Raw genomic sequence first — 22,775 nt, 5'->3', positions numbered from 1 at the left:
ATAAACCGTATTTTCCTATCCATCTCCTTAATGGCCCTTTGTGTCACAACCTGGGTAGGGCAACCCAAGGAGATTCAGACTGGACCTCCTTGCTTTCTAAACTCCTTCTCAGAGAGGACCCGAGGTGTGGCTGGATCCAACCTTTGTCTCAGATGTGGCCCTTCCAGGGAGAGTGATTAAAATCTCAAGGTCCAAGGAAATGCTCCAATGCCCCTTGATCAGATTAAGGTAACGCTCCATTAAAAGTATAGAAGGAATACTAATACTTCAATTATTATCTTAGGCTGCACGATCATAAAGGCTGACATATAGATCATGAGAGTACAATACATGTTAAGCTGCACAACCTGAGAAAAAATCATGGTTAGACCTTGCATTATTTAATGATTTTGGGAAGGAAGAGAGAGAGAGAGGATGAGAAGCAAAGCTTAAAGAGGTACATAATAAAATATCCCCAGCCCTGGATCCAGTGTCGGGCCAGCCAACAGGGGAGAGTTGGTGTCAGGGAGGTTCCCAAAGCCCACTGTTGCAGCCCCCTGTTTTATAGGCCTAGTTTTCTTGTTTCACAAGGATGAGTAAACATGATTGAGTCATAAAACTGAGCAGCTGAAATTGACCTTCTCTGCCCCATGATCATCGTCCTTATCTCAATCCCTGTACATGCAGGCTGCAGGCCATATGCAGCCATCCTCTCAGGCAGGCCTTTTAGGATGCAAACGAGACTTTGTTCAAGGGGTTACAATGGAGTTGCAACACCAATTTCAGCAAATATGAGTCCTGAGGGCTGGTCCCTCACACCTGTGTCTACTTCTAAAACAATCAAAGTTTTCCCTTGGAAAATGTTGGCTCTTTCAGTAAGCCATTTTCTTTCAGTGTTGTAAATGATGTACATGGAAAAAAAAATTGTGCTCACTTTTTGTTCTGCTCATACCTGGAGGGACTTCTAATCTTTCCTGCCATTGATAATTCATATGGGAAAAAAAAAAGTACATAATAATGCTTAGCCTTATCCATAGTTCCCAAGTTGGAAACTGCAATTAGTATCAGTGATGATTAAGCCTGTTTCAGACTGTTGTAATCTTTTTGTCCTTCCAGGTCACAGCATTGAGATGAGACTTACAATCTGACATCATGGTGCCTTTTGCTGCGGTTACGCCTGGCTGGTGCTGGTGCAATGTCAGATTCTGGAAAATGAAGAAATCACATGAACTGACTGCAGCTAACAAATCTCCAGTGGGATGTTGGCTATGGAAAGACTGGAAGAACTCAGTCCTGGAATGATTATTACTCTTCTGAACCAGTATGTATGACTGTCTGAGGGCAGTTTACACTAATTGGGCCATATGGAGATCTCAGTCCCATGTAAATTGTGTCCACCTTGAAGTCAAGGAAATTCCGTTAGCAGGGAACAAGAGTGAGGTAAGAATCAAACACCAAATTGTTGTCATCTTCCTACTGCTAAGAGGCAAGCAGAGGGATTTCAGTTTTCAGAGATTGCTGCTGTGTGAGTTGACATGATTTTTTTGCATAATTCTTCTTGACTACAGCTTTAACCAAGGGAGTGGTGGTGTTCAATGCAGGCACACACATACAAAACTGGAGGGCAGCTGCCTACCTATTGATAACAGAATAATGCTAGTTAGCAGAAGAGTGAATGTGTGGCAGCAAATCTCTGAATCTCATTCATGTGCACTTTGAAGGCCATTGGCATGGTGGGTTGTGGAAATGCTACTCTGTGGCTCCTATTTCCTTCCTGCTGGGTTGTTCTTTCAGACCAAACCCTCCACATGTGCTGAAGTATCTACCTCAAGCAAAGAAATGCAGCATGAAGATGGGAGTCACCTTTCCATATTTTATTAATACATGGATAATGAGAGAAAATGTAGTGTGTGAGGGTCAAATGTGTGTGGTGTGTGACAGAGGGTCAAAGTCACAGTGGCAAAACCTCAGACTCTGAAAGTTCAGGTGCAGTGCTGTCTGAACAGCCTGCTTCAAAACTAGCAGCTCTAGGACAGTCAGAATTTCTTACCCATCACCAAATAGCTAAGCTTGAATCCTTCACCACCCTTTCCAGAGCAGACATCTCCTGGAAAATTTCCCTCATTTACACCTGCTGTGGGAGACAGGAGAACTTCAGACAAAGACAGCATATTTTCTGGATATTTTATTACTCTGGTCCAGAGATTCCAGGTTTCTGATCGCTTTTTCCCTTTCCTTAACTATCCTGTCAAATTTGACAGCTCAGAGCTTTGAGGGAGAGCTTTGTTCTGCCTGAGCATATTTTTTTCTCATTTCTTCTCCCCAGAAATCCCAGAAAAAGAAATGCTGAGCTCCTTTCCTTTTCAGACGACCAGGGCCAGTGCAAACACCAGGTAATGGCTTACTCAGCTGGAGCTCCTCCATCTCAGCAGAGCTGTGGCTGCTCACTGACATTCCTCTGCGGGAAGGGACCTCTCTATTCATGGGATGCTGGTAAAGCTGTTAGGAGCACTGCATGTGCCTCCCACAAGTAGTTTTTCTATCAACATGAGCAGTGGATACACATTAGATCATCTTCTAGATTGTTCTAAGGCTCTCTAGGGCTCAGGCTAAAATGGCCTGTTTTGAGAATAAAGACGATAAAGAGGTTTTTTAATATTCTTTCTTTCCCCTGGGCTTTGCTGAGGGGCAGAGACTGTCAGTTAAGCTGAAGAATCTGCTTCCATGGCATTCTTTTCAGGAGTTCAAAATGGAGACCTTTATTTTATCCCAGTAGTATGGTTTAGGATTGAGGTTCTTATTATAAAATCTGTTCATTTTTTTCTGAATTGTGGTCTTGAGCTCCTTATGTTTTATCACTAAACAGTTACTGCTACTACTAAACACGAAACTGCTAAACAAAATAGTTATTTTAACCCTCAAACCTGGCATCCCACCACATTGGGTACACACCATTGACTCCTCTGTGTCCAGCCCAGGGGAGGCTGAGCAAGTCCCAGCACCTGCCAGGGCCAGCAACAGTGCACAAAGGAGAGCCAAAAACCCTGCAGCTGCTGCTAGTAATAAGGCTTCTGCCTTCCCCATTTTGCAGCTTTTGTAGCCAGCAAGAGGCAGCTGGTTGACATGCTAAGGGTCAGTAGAAATGCTGAAGGAGTTGTAGGATGGTAACAACAGTGTATGGTGTGAAAAATGAGACAGTTAAATATGCTTGCAAGCACTGTGGTGAATTGATGTCTCTCTGGCTTTGAAAAGGGGGATATAGTGGAGTAGGATATGTGTCCTGAGAGTTGGGGTGAGCATCCCAGAGCAGGTGCTGGCAGCTCTGCACTGTCCTGCCATCCACCAGAGGTGTGGACAGGCAGGGGAACAGTGGGTCTTGGCATGGCCTGCAGTGGGGGTCTCACACATGCAGCCTGGCTGCATTTCACAACTTTTCTGGGGAAAGAGCTGCTTGTACAGTACTAAGGACCTCCCTTTGTTTATTGGCCAAGGGTTTTGGTTCTTGAAGCCACCGCAAAAAAGCAACAGGTCAGGTTGAAAGAGAAACTGAATTAAAATGATGGGTTGTATTGACTTTAGCACTGGCTTACATTGTTTGTCAGGAGGAGGAATCGCAGGAGTTGGCTGTCATTTTGTCTCATTTTCTTGAAGCATAAACTGTGTAAATGATTGAAGGAGAAGATACTGACTTACTGTGTTGCCATCCTAAAATATAAGGCCAATGAGAAGGCTCTCACTGCAATTTATGATCCCTCAAAAGAAAATAAAAATGCAATTAAAAAAACTCTAAAAACAAATCTGAGGAAATGAAGGGATAGCTGCCTGAGAGACAGGCAGGCAGTCTCCTTGTACCCATCTCCCTCCTTACAGACAGAAAAAATCCACAATCTGACTGCAGCTCCTAGATGAATAGGTACATTAACTTTTTATACTTTTTTCAAGCCAGAAACTTACCTTGCAATGAGCCTAGTGATCTGACACACCAGTGAGAGAGGTTTTACATTCAGCAAAAGAGTTTATTTTGACAAACTGAACATTGTCTTTTTCAGCCCATTCCCACCCAACATTTTCCCCCTCCCACGTGCACCCTCAATGGCAAGAGAAGAGTTTCAGAGTTCCTACTTCTTCCAGTCCAGCCATTTGCATGGAAGTTCCCAGGGTATCTCACAGCTGCTTGCTATTTTTGACTGCGAGGAATCTTTCTAGCTAGTACAAGTCATAATGACAACAGTGGCACTTTCACAAGTGGAATGACATTGAAAAGGCAAAATTCAGTATTGAAATTACTTGCAGAGAAACCGATTTATTCCTAGAATTAAAACACAGGATGGTCTGCAAGCATGCAGACAAAAATGGGATTTTAATGACATTTAATATGATTTGCTGTAGAGATAATGATGAACTCTGACTCTAAAGACTTGGGTACAATTTTAATGTGGTAAAATATCTATCATTTTGTACCTGCATTATGAGGAAATACACAGCAAACACCATGAGGGACATCTGCCTTCCATCCTGTGGAGAACCCAGGAGAGGTCCTCACACAACAGCAACAAAGCAGGAAGAATAAACATGAAGAAAAAGCTACTGCTTTATGGCACTGTCTACAGCACTTTGGCATAGGCTATCTTTACTTTGAAACACCTTCTCATTACAATCGGATCTTTCTCTCAAACATGACCGTTAACTGTCTTTAATAAAATACAGAAGAAATTTCAGGCCAGTGTCAAAACATAGTGATTTCCAAAATTTCTGGATGAACAATCAGGATATTTCCAAGATCATGAGATAGTTTTATCATTAAACTGCGAGAGCTGTGCTTCTACAGATGAGTTGAAGATCACTTGTGTTAACCTAACAGTATGTAAAATCTCTTTCTCTACTTCCATAATTGAATAAGTGACAGTATTTACCTGCTGTAGTTATCTCATGAATATTGTAAAGATTAATTCATCCTTATATTATGTAACCTTTAGTAACTGAGGTGCAATGTCCCTATATTAAATACTTAACTGCTACCATTATTTTTTACACAAGAGAGATACGGACAATATTTTTAATGGCAGAGCTTAGTATGTAATTCAATGCAGAAGGTTAGTTGAGGTTTGTGGAAAAGTGTGCTACTTCCTTTAAGGCTTCAGGGCCTGAAAGTGGGAAGTGTAGAGAAACAGAGTGAAGAAGTGAAGTGAAGTGAAGTGAAGGAGTACGAATGGATCATATGTAATCTTTCTTTACGGACACTGTCTCTTGAGGACTACAGTAGGCATTGATTGCACAGCGTTATTTTGAGCAGCAGAGTTTACACTAGTTTTTGAAACATTACTTAGATTATAGAAGATTTGGACTTGCAAAGACATTTGTAATGTAACCATGAGTGCTGCAGAGCCCAGCAGGGTGCCTTTTCTACATTTTGACTCCCTAAGGTTCACTACAAGTCAAACACATCACATTAGGATAATAATAATAGGATGTGGCAGAAGTAACGAATCCTATAAAATTCTCTTTATCAGGCTGTTTTACTGGAGCCCATTTTCTAAATCTGCTGTTTAAAGCCGAAGCACATGAAATAGCAATTTCTTTCCTTTAGTTTGAAGATTTGAAAGGCAAAGTTATTCCAGTGACACCAAGGTTGTAAATATTTCAGCATGAACTTTCCTAGAGAGGCTACAGCATGCATGGGGAGGATTCATTCCAGAAAATAACACAGTTTTTCTTTCTCCCATGTGGGACAAAGAGAAGGATGGATAATTGCTCTCCTAAAGGCTGTAATCACAGAGAAACTGGAACCTAAAGATTTACCTCGTGCTTGTTGTTTTTCAATGATCAGCTAATCCTGTAGAGTTAGGATTAATTCACTTTGGCATATGTGTGCAGGAGAAAATGAACATGGGAATATTTTTTTCCTTGATCTTATATCTGTAGGTCTGGCCACAGATGAAGCTTTGGTATACCCAAGGACTGAGCACTGTTTGTCCTTGGTGTCCTCTAAACAAAAATATCCATTACATACCCTGGAATTATTGCATTGGCTGTAAGATGTGGCTAGTGGAAAAGGCAGCATAGAAAAGACAGTTCAGAAGCTCATTTAATGCTCCATTAGTAATGTCATTGCTCAATCCTGTGAGAGTGCTGCAGATCCTGTGCAAGCTGCTGCTCCTATGTAGGGACATGCCTTTAAGGGACAGCTCCAGTTTTTCATCAGTTTTCCACATTTGGGTAAGTTATTCTGCTGAAGCCAGTGTAAGTAAGATTCCAAACACTAAGAAGTATTAGTAATCTACTTGAATTTTTTAACTTTAAATTGCTTTCCTAGATTCTTATATGGGTGCATAGGTGACCAGCCTGGGAAACTGCTGAGCAACCAGCAGCTCACATGGGATAACAGCAAATCACTTGGGATGTCATCTGATCCATGTTGTGAAATCAATTGTAACCTTGCTGCTGTGGTACCATCTGGAAAACACACATGGACAAACTACTACTGGCTCTTCCATTTTGTCAGTATTTGGAGAAGCCCAGAGAGGTCATCTTCCTTTTAATGCTAAAAGTGCCAGTATTTCCATGTGGGGTCAGGGAATAGGGTCATGAGAGGAGATTTCTTCTAAGTTGCAGTGACATTTCTTTATCCCTAAAGTCAGGTGACTGATACTATTTAAAAGCCAATTTACAGGTCAGCAACATGATGGTAGTGCTTTAGGTACATGGAGAAGTAAGGCATGGGTGTGTTTTCTTTTGTTCTATTAATAAACACTGAATAGCTTTGAATTAAATATTTCCTCATACTGTGAGTAATGCTGTGAAGAAGCTATGCTGCTGGCCAACCTTAAACATCAAAGTGAAGGTGTCAGGCCTTAATTGGCAGGTAAAACAGACAGCAGGTGAAGAGATGCTGCCTGCTTTGAAGATAAAGATTGAAAATCATAGCTCTTTGTGTCATGCTAACGCCCTACACTTTACCTCTTCATGACTCTGGTTGAGATGACAAAAGGCAAGGGTAGGAGCCTTCTGCTCTCATAGCTACGTCTGGAAAGCATCCCATTCTCCTGCATCTGGAAGATGAGGAGGCTGCTGTGCAGTTCATATTGTAACTATAAGAACCCAGGTTCCTCTTACTGCCTCAGGCTTTGGGTTGCACTAAAGGCACAATCTGTTTGTTTCCCCAGGGAAGAGAAATGTTGAGTACTTTTGTGTTTTATTACATGAGATTCTGTATTTTCTTATGAACACGGACCTTAACTGAGAAGCAATGTGATCAACTAAATCCAGAGGGAGAGATTCTAAACATAGCTGAAAAAAGCTGACCCTCTAAATGCAATTTTCTGAACAATTAACTATTGATAATGAGTCATGAGCTTCTCTTGCAGAATTAGCCATCAGTTACAAGAGAAACAACTATTGATACAAAGTTAATAATGGAGAGCCAGTGACCCTTACTCACCTTGGGTCTAATTTATCCCACCTCCAAAAAAAATGCAATAAAAGTTATTTTTATTCTTTGGGTATTGATTTCAGATTTCTGCAAGACTGTTATGACTGTAATGACTGCAGGTAAATACTGCAGCTTCCAGGCAGGTTCTTACACATCTGAACTATAATAATCCCCAAGGTGAACATATTTAAAAAATAGTAGAAAACACTTTCAAAGAGTAAACAAGGAAGAGAACTGTCTTGAGCAGTACTTTTGCTGGAGAAAGATTTTACTACTCAAGATTGCTTTGACAAGCAATCCTTTATTTAAAAAAATAATAAATTCCAGCTATACTTTACAGAATAACTCAACATTAAGGTCTTAGGTTTGTATTTTCAGGCATAGTTTATTCCAAATGATACACTTTTCTGCAGTTACTAGCAGGAATTATTGTGCAGAAGTTTTGAATGGGCATGGTAACACTTTTCAGTTGCTCACATGCCCCATTAAGCATCTGTTGCAGTCATGAGGATAGGGGAAACACTTGCATTAACGCGTGTTCAAGTGAATTGTCTTATAATTAGTTCTTACACTATCACACTAAGAACTGGGTATGCAAGTGAGAAGGTACTCTGGCACCATTTTACATGGAGCTGAACACTAAAGAGGTACCGAGGTCTATTTTAAAACCAGATTCTGCAGGCAACATATATGATACTTCCAAAAATATTCTCTGGTCTTCACTCACGTGGACCCTCAGATCCCACATGCAGACTTCTGATGTTCTGATGCTTCCACAAGATCTGTCTTAGAGGTAGGGTTATATCCATGTTGTTCATTTACTTCTACAGTCTCTGAAATACTGCTAAATATGCACCAGGGCCTGAAATGAGTGATTTAAGTGAACACACTGTATCCAACTGTGTTGGGAAGCTTAAACAAAAGTTTTTGTCATGGTTTGAGCCAGGATGAAGCAAATTTCCTTTTACTGATTTTTTTTTTACCTTCAGTAAGCTTTCTTTTAAGTAGCAGCAGAGCGTTCCAACTAAGACTGATAAGAGCGGAATGTTTTTCTAACTGCTGGGTCTTCGAGGTCGCACCTTCACTCTGCCGGCTCAGACACTACCAGGAGATCTATGACCCCCCTGTAGGAGGCTGAGTTAGACAGCAAAACTGGCCAGAGATATTCCATTCCATATCTCTACATAAGCTCAGAGGAAGGTCAGAGATCACAGAAGACAACTTCCTTCCTGCTGCTTCTTCCCTTCTCTTCCATCCATGGCCGGCGTCTCATGAGGACTCCGTCCATCCATCACCACTGACCCCCAGGCTCGAGCTCTCCTGACCCTCATCACTCTGTGCTCTCTCCAGCAGCAGTTCTGGGATTTTTGGGGACTGTTCGCAGCTCAGGAGATGCTGTGGGAGTTGCTGGGGGTGGGGGGAGGCGAGAGGCTTCTGCACATATCTGAACATATTTGTACAGAATTGTATATATTTTCTTCATCATTGGTGTTTAATTAAAGCTGTGTAGTTTAGTTTTCAATCCAGCCAAGTCTCTCTCTTTTTCTCTCTCTCCTTCCGTACCTTGGGGGGGGGAAAGGGGATTGAGAGCGTTGTTGTCAGACCTGAGTCAAATGGTGACAGTTTTCTAAAATGAAAAATGTGAATTTATTTTGCTTTTTACTTTCCATTACAAATTTGTGGTGATTTGTTAATGTTGTTTATTTTAACTGCTGACTGAGTCCTTGAGACTGAAATATTCTTTGCAAGCCTGGAATAGTGAGAGCAGCAGCACAAACCTAAATCCTGACAATGTCCAGCAGTTTATTTGATTTATACAAACTATGTGGCATTTACAACACATGTGAGAAGACGAAGCTTGCTTCATGGTAACTTGAAGCTGCTTTTTACTTACAGTGGATCTACATGATCAGAACAAAGGTTACTGCATAAAAAGTTACAGTGCAACTCATATTGAAACAAGCCACAGACTAATGTATCAAAGACAGAAGGAAAAGACATAGCTTATTAAGAAACTTAATAACCATCTAATTATGGTTCCTGCCAGACCGAGATGTCTTGAAAGAGTAAGTCCAGCAATAGTTCTCTACTCACTTACTGAATTAGCATAACTAAAAATGAAAGAAAAGGAAAATAACAATAGAAAGTACTTAGTGGTTCTTTTTATAAATTAGGACTGCACAAGAGCTTGCTTTGTCCAATAATACCAACTTAGTTCAAAGTGAGAGTGTGTGGCTGTCAAACTCATACAGCACATTTGGTTTTTAGTTTCTGTGAAATGCGTCTTATCATTTCCTATACAAAGTTGAGCCCAGGAGAATCATATATGACTGCTGTACCTAATGGCAGTCCTCCAGGGGCTCTTTTACAATGAGATATGTTATCAAATTAACTCAAACAAAGAAATAAGGCAATTTGCTGATATTCTGCAATGCTTTTCTTCAAATAAATAGAACAGATGCCACCTTAGGATCCAAGTTTTATTAATTGCTTTATAAAACATGCATTTATTTTAAAAATATGCTTTCTTCATTGGCCTGCTGACCCTGGGAATTCAAACATATTATTCCAGTTTAAACACTTGCCAGTGCTCAGATAGTTAACAAAGCTAAAGCCTCTCCCAGCTGAACACCAGATTCCCTAGGGAATCCAAGCAAAGTACTTTATTCTGGTCTTTTAAAAAGTCAGGTCAAGTAGCTGTTTGAATTGTAATGATCTCCATGCGAATTCTGGTTTTGTTAGCAACTGCTGATACCCTCTTAGCTCCAGACTGACACATTAATTGCATATCTGCCATCATCTGCAATGCATTTCTGCTGCTGCTGATAGCTTTTTACTCACATCCAAACTTCTAATTGGGAAAATAAATTAAGTATTACAAACACGAGCTGTGCTGCTTCAGTGAAATTGATACCTAGTCTCCTGCTATACTTTTTAGAAATTTCAACTGGATAAGTGGTTAAAAGGTGCTTTCCATATAATAATGTATATAATAATCCTTTAGAGCTTCTCAACAGACATAAGGGGTGAGAAAGGTATTAATTTATTATTTTTTTAAGTATTTATTATTCAATATTGTTTTTTATCACTCCATACTACCCTTTCAGCCAGCAAGTACTGGAGGTTGAATGGCAAGGGGGCATTAAGAGCCTGACAGTTCTCATTCACTAGGTCATCCTTACAGCCTTGAAAACAGGAGTGATTGATTAAAGTCACTATGGTTATTCCTGCTCCCACCAAGGTTAAGTTGTGTTCATTATTAAAAATTACCTATCTCTTACAATGTTTCTTTTAGCGGTTGCCACCAGAGTAACATTGTGCTAAATTTTCTGCTAATCTTCTGCAAACAAGAGTAGCAGACTTTACTGAAAAAATCTGCAAATTAATAATTCCAGAAATATGATAATATAATTCCCTTTTAAAGAGTAAAAATAGATCCCCACTTATCCTTTCACTTTTTTTGTTGTACTTTGTCTAATTTTTTTTCTGGAATAATTATTCTGTTATCTCTTAAAAGGAGTATTTTCACTAGGCCAGTTTAGCAGACTTTTACTGCAAATCTTTAAAACCAGTATGATACGTATCCACTTTAAATTAAGTAGTAGCTTATATGCTGTACTGAAGCAGGTTCTAGATAAGGCTGATATGGTAAAAGACCTACTGGAGAAAAAGGGTAGGTGTGAGATTCTCCAAAGGTAGATTTTGTAGGAGTATAGCACAGTAAACTGGAGGACAGCTGTACTTCCCAAAAAGACCACTCTTCAACAGAAACTGACACTCACAGAGTCAGGTACTAGTGCTAACTGTACTGGGGGCATTTATGCTACTGGGATGTTTGCTATATTCACCTGCTTGCAAGGAAAGATCCAGAGAATTAACTGATTAATTTGAACAGCTGTGCTCTGTTGCTAACAAGGTTTGAAAGCCATCAACTTTACTGGTAATAAAATGACTAATTTGAGGAACAGTGTTACAATTTTCCTTGATGTTCCAGAGAAAACATGTAGCTAATGACAGAGACTTACACAGAGACCACTGAGAGTGTTGATAATAAATTAATCTAGGAATGTGTATGCTGAGTGTTTTCCTAACTCACAGTACTGCTATACCTTACTTGGAGTGAATTCAGTGTAATTCAACAAATGTGGAGACAGAGAGCAAAATATATTTCAATGCTCTGTTTTTTCATTTACAGTGACATAGACATTTTATATGCTGCAGGGCCATAAAAGCAAAGTGCCATACAGAAGGATATTTTGAAGGGGTTTCTAAGATTGAGTTGGTGTCTGTTAATTCTCTGCTATCAGGGTACTGGCACTAGAAAGCCCAAGGGTTAGCATCCCACCTCCTAGTCCAGTGCAGTCATGCCATGCATCTCCTGTGATAGTCAGAAGGCATGGGCTGGTTCCCGGCCATTCCTTCAGCTCTGCACATTTACGTGCTACACCTCCACTTTCAGCCCTGGTGCTGGCAAGCCATGCTGCTCAGAAAACTCAGAGAGGTCCCCAGTTCTCTGTGATATGTGTCCCAACAATAATCAAGGTAATATTCTCAGCTTTTCAACTGGGGAAATTGCATACACTGCATGCCCCTGTTTCTACCTACCAAAGATCTGTTGCTCAGAATTCATGAGTTGGAGGAGTGTAACGCATCCTGCCAGCCATCTGTGATACAAGCTGTGCCTTGTCTCTTCTGGGGTATTACACAAGTGTTTTACTTGTGCCACTGTTAAAAAAAGAGAAAAAAAAAAAAAACAACAAAAAAACAACCCAAACCAAACAACAAAATAACAAAGCAAAAAAAACCAGAGAGAATTCAATAGTTCCCTGTTTTATCACCAGTAGATAAATGGATTTTGACTTCCAAGTTAATCAACTTGGGAGCAGCAAAATAGTCTGGACATTCTTGTTAGCAGTCATGGATTTCTGCCCTGAAGATTTTGTTGAAATTAAAGCAACTTGCTTCTCACTCAACCTTCTATACTGAATAATAGTGGCAGATGGAGAGAGGAAAATCTGGATTTTTCTGCTTGCAAGGAACCACAAAAGATAATGAGGTAATTTAATTGTTCTGCAGTGGTAACTGAAAGAGGTCTCTGCACAGCAAGTACATTGCTTCCTCTTTCTCTTGAGGATGAGAAGAATAGTGTATGAAAAAAAATGCAGTTGAGTCTTTATGTTAGGGTGTGATAATTCAGATATTCTTGTGCAAAATGATATATTGGGGTAGAGGTAGGAGCAATTTTATTTTTATTTGTTCCTATTCAAACAGCTAGTAGCCCTGTAAGTGTTGCTTGATCTATGAAAGTACCTCACATTTGAAGATTTTTTTTTTGGGGGGGTCACATTGGTAAATTTTAGGTTTTTTAAGAAATAATTAAGACATCTCAGTGGCATAAAATCCAGTTCTCTACCCACTTTTCATTGAGAGCAATTTATTTGTGCAGTGCAGTATTCTCGCCAAACACAGGAGTGACTGTTATTTTGTAACAAAAATCATTAGCCATTTTACTGTCTCTGCTTTTTACCCTAGGTTTGTGAGATGTAGGCCTTTACCTTCAATACAGATCTGACAAAACTTGTGATATGTTAAATTTCCTCCTACGTTTCATCATTTTATGATCTCTTGGAGGCATGACATTTTACAAAGAATCAAGCTTTCATCATTAATAAGCATTTTCTCTACTGCTTCTTAAAAAGCTGGTCATAAGATTGACAAAACAATGGTTAAGAGCTAATAAAGATCATTTCAGCTCAGCTTGAGAGAAGAACATGATAATGCCTCTAGGCAAAATACCATTGAAACCACAATGTCAGGACTGGTCACAAAGACTTTAACCTATAATTTGGTCCAGGGAGTTAAAAGCATGAGTTTCACAGGGGAGTAGAGGGGAAGAGATTTGCAAGAGAATTCACCCCCTGTGGTTAGGGACTGGTTTCCAACAGAGTGAGCAGGCACCCACCAGCTCCTGATTGCTCTCAGCAGGAGTTTCTGAAAAGTCTCCCTTGAAACTCTTTGGTAAGCAGGCACTGAAGGTGAATTTTGGAGTTCCAGAGCTCCACTGCCATTCTCACATGTGCCTTCGGTGACCTCCACAGCTCCCCAGAGCATCCCAGGAAACCAAATGAAGGATGTGAAAAGAGTAGCTTTTCTTTGTGTGAAACCAGAAAGAATAATGGCCCAGTATGTTCCAGTTTCCTCAGTGATAAGTTTATATGGCATTTCTTATCTCCTAAGGATTTAAACCCTGAGGGTTAAGACCAATGGTTCCCAAAGTTTATATGGCATTTCTTATCACCTGAGGATTTAAAGCCTGAGGGTTAAGACCAGTGGTTCCCATGGAATAAGTGTTGACCGGAATTTGCATCCAAAATTCTAACCCAAATTGAAAGTTAGTAATATTTTAGCATTTATTAGTCTAATGACCCTGCAGTCTTTTACTATATACAATAATTTCATCACACAAATGCAGCCGCTTCCAGCATAAAATATGCCACTACAGCAAATTCACACCTGATTTTAGAAGAAAACCAACAATGCAACATGCTTAAACACAAGGGCAAAAGGAAGGTTGAAAGAAACTGGTGCTCAGCTATAGTTTGGCCTGAACACGTCTACTTGCACTGCAGGTACATCACAACACAACTCTGGGTAAATAGAACTTTTGTACTACCTTCTTGTGAAAGCCAACATACACAAAAGCTGTCTTCACTAGCCCCATGCAGAGATAATGATTCAATATAAACCTCAAGAAGAGATACCTATTAAGCTACTTCCTGCAGCAAGAAACCTAATCCAGCTGGGTCTATACTTTGCCACTGTTCCTTGAAAGTGCTATTTACTTTTCTGAGATTCTGTCCCTTTATCCATCTCTTAAAATTACAGTTGGTACAGACACACTGAACTTCACTATTTGTATTTTCTTTACCTTGCTAGTTGAACTCATACTTCTTTTGTTGAAGGAGAAGAGAGTTGTTAAAACTCCAGATTTTCTTCTTGTGTAATATACAGCACTGAAGAAGATCTGTAGAGCTGTTGCTTTCATTGTGCTACCTGCTGTCTCCAAGTTTGGCATTGAAAAATCTGGCCTCCCAGCAGCCAGCTCTGATTGGGGTACATTTTTGTTCCACTGCTGTGTGGATCTCCAGCAATTGGACACTATAAGAGGAAGGGGCATTACAAGTAGAAAACTTGTTTGTGGGGTTTCCCCACTGGTAGTGTTGCCAAGACATGCCTTGGAAATGGCATGTTCTGTCGGTGTTCTGTCTTAGATGGACCGATATTGTAGACAACTACAGGCAACCATCCTCTCATAGGCTTTCAAGATTCTGGGCAGGGTGGTGCCTGCTCTTCATTCACACGCTCGTTAATAAGAACTATATGTCAGTAACTACAGTTGGTTGCTTAGAATTACAATTCACAGCTTAGCAATCTACTAAGAAGAATGATGGAAAGAGAAGATGCATGTACTAATATAAAAAATTAACAGCCAGTTCTGAGCACAGGATATTACAAAATTGCAGCAGAGTCAGTTCAAGGATTTGCTTTTAACCAGATGCACTCTAGCTTGTAACAAAATCCTTTGTTTGGCTGTGAATTTTGAGGAAACAAAATGTTGAATCTTGGTGACAATGCACTGAACAGGAAAATCATAAATAAGAAAAAGTCTCGTATTTTCCAGTTCTGGCTTGGGAAGTGGTAAACCTGGTCATGCTCCAGCATGCTGCAGCACAGTCCATATATAGAAGTCCTGATCATGAAAACATTTGCATAAGACTTCATATTTGTGAATATTTTAAGTGCAAACCCAAGCTTAAATGCAGATTTCATTTTCCCTTCAGATTCTTTTCACTATGAAATGCTCTGGAAGTTTTTACCCTCATCCTCTGCCCCTGCAGTCCCTGCCTCTAATGGACAGAAACAACTTTCCTAGGATTTGCCAGTAATGAAAACAGCATATTTTCTGCAGCATGCCAGATGGTGCTTGTGAAGACCAGACAGACAGGAGGTTCCTAATTAAAGCTTTAAACCTGCGGATAAGAAATGGCAGGCACAATCTGGTGAGTGCCCAGATAGTGGACACACAGGCAGGTTGTCTAACAGCCTTTTTGAGAGCAACCTCACACCCATCCTCAGGGAACTCCTAACGACAAGAGGCAGTTAATTTAAAGCTAATTGAGAAATCTCTTTGCAGTCTTCACACAATAAAACAAGGTGCCAGACCTCAGCTGGCATTTGTGAGGATAGCCAGAATGGGGCTGCAAAAGCTGCCACCTGTTCTCGCCCAGGCAAACAAAGCAACTGAACCCTTGAATGTTTATGGTTTCAGCAGCACATCAGCCCCTAAATAAGAACAACTGAGGGAGTGTGGAGAGTGGCTCTGTCTGTAGTTAGGAATAGAAATTAAGCTCATATTTCTTCAGCAGTAACACCTTGCAGAGCTGAGGATGTAAGTAAGACCCCTGGGGCCACTGTCTAGGGCACTACAGTTCTCTCATCTGTGAAAAGTGTTGGGTTTTATACTGGCCCTGCTGCTTTCTGACACCATTCCTAGCATTTCTATGGCAAACAGTGCTACATCAAGACTTCTCATCTCACTGCTTGGTGCTTCAAAGCAGCAGAGAAGGAGAGATACTTGCAGTAGCTTATAACAGAACCACCATTAAATCCTGCAAAAACTAATGCCAGCCTCTCCACTGTAAAGCCAGAATCTACTCTGAGTGTTGTCACAAGTGTCCATGGGGAGATGCCAGCAGAGAACATAGTTTGCAGGCACGAGCACTCATCTGGTTTCAGTTGCCCAGATGTTCCTCATAACCTCTGCTTTGTCTTGCTGAGAGCAGGTAGATGGATGTTGACTGCAGGTCATGATCTGCATAACTGATGTGTGAGCACCTCTTAGGACACTGAATAAGTTGGTCCTGCTCTTCTACAGCACTGCACTCCTAAGGCCTTTGGTTCTCAGCCTCCCACCAAGGACTAGTTTACCTCTTCAGCTTGTACCAGTTGAGCCTCTGGAAATCCAAGTTCTCCATGAAAGCCCAGCTGGGCCAGGTGGCAGAAATGAAAAGAAAAACAGCTCAGGAACTGGTGCTTCATTTCTTGGAAGTTGGTGAATCTTTAAGAATATGACAGAGAGTGTTTGTAATGTGAGAAGATTGATAAAATTTTTATTCTAACAGAGGAAAGTTAATTAGCCATGAAAGTGCTGTCATATGTCTGAAAAAGAGCCTGTCTTATCAGAGAGCTGTGCAAACTAATCTGCAGCATACAGAAAATGTGGGACAGGGTGGAGGCAATTTGGGGTTAGAAAAGGACAACTGAGGAGCCTGTTCTTACTTGAATTTTACATTGACCACTGTCCTTTTAGGGCAAATGCAGGTATCTCAAGGCTGAAGAAAAAACCCACAGGGATAAGTGGGTAGGAAGGAAGAACATAAGCAGAAGGAAACACAATAAGATCTGGCTCAAAGAAGATAAAAAGGTCAGTGGTTGTATTTCTCAGTTATAGAAATGCAAGCTCTTTGTTTTCATGCAGTCAAGGGCACTGTTTGCTCCCTGTGATACAAAGAACTGATTTGAACACAAAAATTAGCTGTTATTTTTTCATGGTCTGTTAGCATCTGGTTGTGCAATGATTAGCAGTCATGATTTCCTGAACACTGATGTTGTGACTGCTGTGACAGCATTAAAATTATGTCCATACATGTGATATGCAGAGAGATCAATACCCCATTTCGTGCAGTTTTACTAATAATATATTAAAATGCTAAATTCATCAGACCTCCTTCATTACTAGACACTCAGCTCTTTCCTAAAAGGAATGACATCTTCAACACCTACAGCTACAAGACCCAAAACAAGTGTTCCACCATTGCATGTGTTTGCAAATTTTCTGTGAGTGAAATGGTAGCATGTGCCAGAAAAGTACATTTCAGGGTGTAGTCCTTCTTGTCTTCTGCCAGTTTTACCAGTTGTTTAGCAGCAGAAGTGGCCCATAGGTCATGGCAATTTGTCTCTTCCAATGAGCTGGTAGGAGCTCGGTGACAGACACTGCTGCTGGTTCTTGCATAGGAAATACTGTGTAGAGAACCTGCTTGTGCAAAACCTCACTTTGCTGTGAGTCACTACCTTAGATTCCCAATACAGTTCAAATAGTCTGTTAGATGTCATTCCTGAAAGGAATGGAGTTTCTTTATGAATGAGGAAAGAAACTGTTTTGTGATAGCCAAGCTAGAAATGTTTTTTAAGTGAAAAGAGATTTCTTGTTTTACAAGCAAAAGCTCACAGCTCTTTGAGCTGTGAAGAACAACCCATCCAGAACAGAGAACAGAGCTTGTAAATGCAATATCAAGAAGACAATGGCTATAGAAAGTGAAATGCTGTATACCTGAGTCAAATTACTGAACAGGAGTAAAGGACTGAATAGCTTACTGATGTGGCAGTTACCTGGTTTTGTGTTTTGTTACTGGTTGATCTTTGTTTTGTTTTGTTTTGTTTTGTTTTTTTTCCCCTTCTACTCAGAAAGGCAAATTGGATTTCTGCACATGTTCACTTTCCAGGAGTGTTGTTGCCAAATAATTTTAGTTTACCCAGTATGTAAATGTGACCCAACCTGTCACATTATCTTGCTGCCACTGCTTTCATTTCAATAGATTCTACTTATTTAAGCCTGGCAGATCAAAATGGGCTGTGTTTTGTCTGGCTGCCAGCATTCAACTTAAGTTGATGCTAATAGTGGTTCTAAATGTGATATGTTTCTGTGTATGTGCATGAATGCAAATGAGATCAGGAAGAATAAATACACAACTAGATTTAAAAAAAAAGTACAGGATCTTTTTGAAAACAGCTAGGAGGAAACCAGAGGGAACTTGTACTGATGATTTACAATTTGAGGAGCACCATGTGTCAAGCACAGGAAACATGGAAAGGGAGTAAAATTACAGTGTCTGTTTCTGTAAGTAGCTGGCATGGAGGAGAATTTATGCCAGCGCTTTGAGCATGGTCTGCCCCAAAGGGCATCAGGAAATGCTGATTTCCTGCCAGGCAAGTCCCAGCTACTCCACTTAGGACTGACATGCTCAAGGGCAAATGGTTTCTGCAGGGTTTCAAGAAGCACAGGGAGGCAGCAAGCTGCGTATGGAAATACCCACTGAACACTCACAGAAGAAGCATGTATTGGTGCTCTATTCATCCTCATCCTTCTCCTGCTGCTCCTTCTCTTTCATTCTGCTTGACACAGTCACCTCCAGCCTCAGGCTCATCTCACACACATTAAAACAAAGTCCTGCTCTGAATGAGTTCAGTTTCAGCAGCTTGGTTGGTTTATATGCTTGAAGACATTTGAATTTTCTGTCAGGGTGGGGTGTTGCCAGGAATTTTCTCTGGCTTTTTTTTTAAACTTGTAATTAAGAAGGCACAGTGGTTCTTTGTAAAAAGGCTGTTTTCAAGATTCTCAGTAGACTGACAATAGAAATGGTACAGATGGTGCCCTGCAGATTTCAGTTCTTGCAATACTCAAGGAATTCAAGGCTATACACTGTCTATGTATGGTCCCTTCCTATTTCCAGACAATCTTGTAAAAAGTTACACATAGACAACAAATTATAATAGTAATAAATATAGGGACAAGCTCATCGTTTTGTGAAATATTTTCTAGCAGTGTGAAATGCTTTTTCACTTCTGATGTTTCAATTTTTAATTTTTTTAATTTATTTTTTTTTTTGCATGTGATACTTCAGAACGGACTCCTTTCTGATCAGTTGACCTCAACTGCAGCTCTAAGGAGAGGGACCTGGGGGTGGTAGCAGATGAGAAGCTCCACATGAGCCACCAATGTGTGCTGGAACCCAGAGAGCCAAACACATCCTGGGCTGCATCAGAAGAAGTGTGGCCAGCAGGGCCAGGGAGGGGATTCTGCGCCTCTGCTCTGCTCTGGTGAGACCTCACCTGGAGCACTGTGTACCATTCTGGGGCCCTCAGCACAAGAAAGATATAGACCTGTTGGAGAGGGTCCAGAGAAGGACCGTGAAGATGATCAAAGGGCTGGAGCACCTCTGCTATGAAGACAGGCTGAGAGAGTTGGGGCTGTTCAGCCTGGAGAAGGCTCCAGGGAGACTTTATAGCACCTTCCAGTGCTTGAAGGGGGCTACAGGAAAGCTGGGGAGGGGCATTTCACTGGAGAGGGAAGTGATAGAACAATGGGTAATGGTTTTAAACTGAAAGAGAGAAGGTTTAGGTTAGATATGAGGAAGAAACTCTTCAGCATGAGGGTAGTAAGGCACTGGGATAGGTTGACCAGGAAGATTGTGGAAGCCTCCTCCATGGAGGTGTTTAAGGCCAGGTTGAATGAGGCTTTGTGCAGCCTCATCTAACGTGAGGTGTCCCTGCTCATGGCAGGGGGTTGGAACCTGAGAATCTTTAAGGTCCTTTCCAACCTTAAACATTCTCTGATTCTTTTATTCTAAAATACCTATGTTTATGCATATTTATGCACAGAAAGAAATAATAATAGACATACAGACATTAATGGCACTTCATATGGGATCTTAATTTCAGCCATAATTACAAAATAAATTAAGCCTTATTCTTACACTTTTTGCTTATCTCCCTTCCTTATGCAGCAATTTTTAAAAATGTAACCCTTAACTCAGGATAGAGCTTGTAACAGTGAATCAGAGTGCTGCTGGGTGCAGCAGAAGCGTGTTTAGGGAGGAAGATCTCAAAAACCACCAAGCTACACAAATCCAAGAATCAAGCTGTGGCACACACACACTGTACTGCTGCTTAGAGAGCAACACTAGTAGTTGTACACTTTATTTCTCCCAAGTTTTGATGTAGGAAGAAAAATAACCTCCACACAGCTAGATAATTATTTCCACCAAAAGCTCTGAGGGTAATGTCATCTCTTAATGATGCTCAACTATTGGTTCATAGAAGTTATAATAAAATTAATGATGTTCCCTATGAGACACCCTTAATGTCAGTTTTGATGTCTGCCTTATTGATTGACTATTGAGCTCCATTGTGGTGACTCATCAAGGTCTCAGCCTGACTCTACGTGAAGTGCTGTTGCCCTGGGTGAGCTGCCAATCTCCATGACAAGGCACCTTGAAAAGGTCAGGACTACCAAAGGCTGTCTGAGGGTGTACTGCCTTTAACTCAACTGAAACAGAACTTAATTAGGACAGAAATAATGTATTTGCTGAATTTCCTTTCATGAGGCAGTTATCTAGCTGATGACAAGTAAATGCAGGAGACAGGCTGGCTGTTCTTACATCTCATAGGGATTAACACGGAAATGTCATGGCTTGACCAAAAAAAACCTAATAAAATCAAAACAAACAAAAAAACCCAGGAAGCAAGGAAGTGAGAGGAGCACTGGCAAGAGGAGGTAAAGGCAGAAAGTGAGCTCCCTGCACTGGGCCCCATAACCAGACTTTTCCAAGAAGCAAAATGCCTGTATGTCCCTTTTTCTTCAACAGCAATAGGCTCTGAAACAGAAAAGAAAGCAAGTGCACATGGTTTTCAATGTGTCTGGTGCAGGATACAACTACAGCGGGTGATAGAACCAGCGCTGGGGGAGCTTGACCAGGCAGGTGAAGTGTGTATGGGGAGCACAGGGCAGCATGGCACACTGCAGCGCTGCTGTGCAGGAATGGTGCTAACTAGCTCTGTCTTAAGTTCAGACAACAAGTCCTAATTTTTGGAAGGCTATATCAGCCTGGGACATTGCTGGGCTACCTGCATCCTCACCTGAGCTGGTGTTGCAGCAAGAGATCTGGCATCTCTGCTTCTGTGGCTGGTATCTGTCCATGCTGCTGGGAACAGCTTGTCTCTGTCTCCCAGAACCCGGCCTCCGGCTCCCTGCTGGAAAGTGCTGGCTTTTGGGGCCTTGGTGGGCAGCCCCTTGATATTGTCTCTGCATTGGGGTGTTTTTACTTCCTCTACATTGAACATCCGTGCAGACATCATATCCAGATATTATTTTTTTTTTTGGCTCCAGAATCACACATTAACAAGATAAAGCTCTCAGTTAAATACTATCTCATGCTTTGTAGCTCAGTTCTGTATAGTATCTGGGGTGTTTTCTACCTTGTAATTTCAAATAACTTCTTCATATGAAATTCCCATGCTAGCCATAGCATATACTATAATCAGTTTGCTTTGCAGAAAAATCCTTATGACCCTGCTTCTCTCTTAAAAACAGGAAAAATGTTTTTTTCTTTGTACCTAGCCACTCAGCACTCTGATTTTCCTTTACCACTATGGGTTGGCTTTCATAGTCTACTGGAAGTTCGTGAACAAGCAGAAGACCATAGCCAGCCTGAGAGCCAAACAGAAGCAGATGCCTACTTGATTATACATGCTGATGGCTGTCAGTAGCCATTTGTTCACGGATTTAGCTATTTAGCTGAGGTATCCTGCAGGGTCTTAAGCGCCAGATCAGTGGGTGTAGAAACTATATGAGTGAGAGGCTACAAGGAGAGGAGGTGCTGGTGGCTGGTGCAGCAGGGGAGGGTGTGCTGCTCCAGGCAGAGATGTGGCAGAAGAGGATTTGCTCAGTTCCAGGAAAAGAATGAAGGCTGTGTGTGCCTGTGTGGGTGGGTGCAGGGGTGCAAAGGAACATGTCACACATGTTCTGTGCCAGGAAGTAATTTCATCCTTTCCCCGGAACAGCAAATTTTTTTTTTTCCTATGGTTCAGAGACACCTACCTACTGTAATATAATTCAGTGACAGCAGGCTGAGAATGAGGTCTAGCTATGACAGCAGGTCAACCAACTGTCATCTCTCCTTTGTTGGTGCTACTGGCATGTGCAAGAAGCTTATGACAGCTATTGGTCTCATTTGCAAGAAGGTGAGATGAGAGAGAGCTAGGAAATTAATTTTGCAGTGATCCAAGCAAAAAGGAAAAGGACATCTCCAGCTTTGTTGCCCTTCCCTAGTATGCAGTGGTCTTAATGAGCAGCATGGGATCTGCGTTCATCCCTGCATTTCTGAAATTTGACCTTCATTTAATTCTGTATGAAAAGTCCCTACAGTTCTATTTTTCTCTTTACTATTGTGGTATTTCACCTCCTAAAATTAGAATATTAATTGAATTCTGAATTAGAATGTGATTGCAATCTAAAGTGAATAGGGAGCTGTGACTTTCCAGGTTTTCGCAATTGTAAAATGACATGCCTGAGAGAGCTAAATCTAATTGTGAGGGGATTTTTTTTTTTTTTTTCCAATCTCTTCCTGATTCTGCACTTGGTTTTGTATTCTAATAAGCCCAAACTCAGTAGGCATTTCTAATCAAATAGCTAGAATTTAATGTCTGATTGTGGATGTGTATTTGTAAGAAGAAATAATCTGGAAAACAG

This window comes from Apus apus, chromosome Z (assembly GCF_020740795.1).
Source record: "Apus apus isolate bApuApu2 chromosome Z, bApuApu2.pri.cur, whole genome shotgun sequence".
Taxonomy (NCBI): Eukaryota; Metazoa; Chordata; class Aves; order Apodiformes; family Apodidae; genus Apus; species Apus apus.
This window is presented reverse-complemented; position numbering follows the sequence as displayed.